The following is a 3647-nucleotide window of genomic DNA, read 5'->3' on the forward strand; positions in this document are numbered from 1 at the left end:
GGAGAGAGACGGGCTGAATAAGTAACGAAAATTGCCAGGTGTCATATTTCAGTTTTCTAACAGACTACTGAAATTCAAATGGTAGAAGTAGGATTTGATTCTGTAAGTTTTAATTCTGATTGATAGGGAGATGATTACTAAGAATACAATTCACGATGTTAGTAAGCCTAAATAAAGTTGTTAGTAGTATTTGGGACTAGTATTCTGCCAGCAGCACAAATAACGTCACTCTGTATGGTAATCAGTAATCCTTAAAAATAAAAGCCTGCATTTCTAAACCTTGCATTGCGGATAACTCATTCAAAAGATATTACATTAGAATCCATTTGTATTGTGCTTGTAAGCAAATGCAATACATAATTTATGGAAACAAATACAAATGTGCTTCTAAAAACATTTTAAGATCACTATCAAAAAGTCTATGTTCAGACTGGTATGTTCACAATATTAGGTTGTAGAGCAAAAATGATTATGTGCAGATGTAAAAGTGGGGCTGGGAATACTCAGTGAGGTCTGTAGAATCTATATGGGGTTATTTCTTGGACTGCGGTCTAAATACCCAGCAGCACTCCACTCCACTTATTCCATTGGTCCCAATGCAATACACTGTAGGCCTATAAAAGACACATTGGCTTGTGGAGAAAAAACTATTCTATGTGCCGGGTAAAAGTGGGGTTGGGATTACTCATTAGGGTCTGTAGAATCTATGTATGGTGTTATTTCATGGGGGACTGTGATCTAAATACCCTGCAGCACTGTCTACTTCGCCCATTCCATTGGCCACAATGCAATATACTGTATTTGAATCACCAAAGACATTTTGGGCTGTATATTAAGTATTGGTCTGAAAATAGTAAAGATTAACCCTGTCAACAACCTTAAGTATTTCAACTACTTAAAATAAACAGTGCAGGTTGAACCACATTAATTTACTACATTCACCAATTTCATAAAATGTCAGTTAATTCAAGGTCTAACACACTATGATACATTCATTTCAGTCCCCACTTTTCATGAAATGTATCGACTTAGAAATTCATGGTTTGACATACTCTATGATGCATTCATTGATTTCAATCACCCATTCCATGAAATGTGTCAATTCAAAATGCCTGCTCTGACACTATGATACACTCAGTCATTTGAATCACTCATTGAATAAATCCATAAAATGAGTGATGGGCACTGATATGGAACATGTTGAGTCAGGTCAAAAAGTATTGTCACGCTTCATAAAGATTAGCAAAAAAAGAATAAAATAAATAATCCAAATACTGAGCTATATTGTATACAAAAGAAATGGGACAATTATTTTATGCTAATACAATTGCTCAGATAAAGAGATCATTTTGTTTTTCTTCAAAAAAAGATAGGGGTCAACATTTTTGACACTTGTTTTCAATACGTCGGACTTGAGAGCATAATGGAGACTTTTTTTTTAGAAAATGTTTTATGAGATTGGAGAACACATTGGGGGGAAATCTTAAACCATTCCCCAATAAAAAAATAATATAATTTTCAAAAACATTTGACCAAACAATATATCTCTATTTGTATTAGTTATTTTTAAAAGTATTTTTTTGCTCATCTTTATAAAGGGTGCCAATAATTTTGATATCAGTTGGATTTTTCGATTCGATATTGATATCAAATCGGTTTGTAAAATATACATTGCAACTGTGTGACCGTTCACTTTTCTGTAAAGTCCAGAAAACTACTTGCAGAATTCCCATTGGGCCAGGTGTGTTCTGGTGGCATTAACCTACATAACCAGTTTTAATACAATGGGAAGGCCACCCACAGTTGATGGCCCACCAGCAGGCAATTAAGTATGGTAGGCAGCATGTTTAAAAAATATATATATATATATATATAAGTATGGTAAGCAGCCTGTGAGAATTTCTGTGAGAGGTTTGCTTTGTGCATGCAGGAACAGGCATGCATGCCTTTTTACAGAGTTTAAGAAGAATAAACCAATATCATGATATGCCTTATCGATATCAAACAATATTAATATCATATCTAACTATCCATATCGGTTCCCACCACTACATTAAATGAATAACACATTTATATTTAAATATCATTGAATTATTAATCCTATAGATTCATTTGATTAGTCTGCTGTGTCATTCAAGCTTAAAATCTTAAATTATTTCAAATAAGTCATTTCCTCACCGATAACTCAGGGAAAATAGTCTTCCTTGCCTTTGTGAAAAAGCATATTCAAATTGCCCTTTAATAAGCCTGCTTTAGAGAACAAGCACTCATAAACACCACAACTGCTACCCTCTGACTGTTTTCTTAAATGGGGGCACTGATGACAAAATCCAGAAAATCACTTTGTAGGATTTTTAATGAATTTATTTGCAAATTATGGTGGAAAATAAGTATTTGGTCACCTACAAACAAGCAAGATTTCTGGCTCTCACAGACCTGTAACTTCTTCTTTAAGAGGCTCCTCTGTCCTCCACTCGTTACCTGTATTAATGGCACCTGTTTGAACTTATCAGTATAAAAGACTCCTGTCCACAACCTCAAACAGTCACACTCCAAACTCCACTATGGCCAAGACCAAAGAGCTGTCAAAGGACACCAGAAACAAAATTGTAGACCTGCACCAGGCTGGGAAGACTGAATCTGCAATAGGTAAGCAGCTTGGTTTGAAGAAATCAACTGTGGGAGAAATTATTAGGAAATTGAAGACATACAAGACCACTGATAATCTCCCTCGATCTGGGGCTCCATGCAAGATCTCACCCCATGGGGTCAAAATGATCACAAGAACGGTGAGCAAAAATCCCAGAACCACACGGGGGGACCTAGTGAATGACCTGCAGAGAGCTGGGACCTAAGAAACAAAGCCTACCATCGGTAACACACTACGCTGCCAGGGACTCAAATCCTGCAGTGCCAGACGTGTCCCCCTGCTTAAGCCAGTACATGTCCAGGCCCATCTGAAGTTTGCTAGAGAGCATTTGGATGATCCAGAAGAAGATTGGGAGAATGTCATATGGTCAGATGAAACCAAAATATAACTTTTTGGTAAATACTCAACTTGTGTTTGGAGGACAAAGAATGCTGAGTTGCATCCAAAGAACACCATACCTACTGTGAAGCATGGGGGTAGAAACATCATGCTTTGGGGCTGTTTTTCTGCAAAGGGACCAGGACGACTGATCCGTGTAAAGGAAAGAATGAATGGGGCCATGTATCGTGAGATTTTGAGTGAAAACCTCCTTCCATCAGCAAGGGCATTGAAGATGAAATGTGGCTGGGTCTTTCAGCATGACAATGATCCCAAACACACCACCCGGGCAACGAAGGAGTGGCTTCGTAAGAAGCATTTCAAGGTCCTGGAGTGGCCTAGCCAGTCTCCAGATCTCAACCCCATAGAACATCTTTGGAGGGAGTTGTAAGTCCGTGTTGCCCAGCAACAGCCCCAAAACATCACTGCTCTAGAGGAGATCTGCATGGAGGAATGGGCCAAAATACCAGCAACGGTGTGTGAAGACTTACAGAAAACGTTTGACCTCTGTTATTGCCAACAAAGGGTATATAACAAACTATTGAGAAACTTTTGTTATTGACCAAATACTTATTTTCCACCATAATTTGCAAATAAATTCATAAAAAATCCTTCAATG

The sequence above is a fragment of the Oncorhynchus clarkii genome, chromosome 21 (assembly GCF_045791955.1).
Source record: "Oncorhynchus clarkii lewisi isolate Uvic-CL-2024 chromosome 21, UVic_Ocla_1.0, whole genome shotgun sequence".
NCBI lineage: Eukaryota > Metazoa > Chordata > Actinopteri > Salmoniformes > Salmonidae > Oncorhynchus > Oncorhynchus clarkii.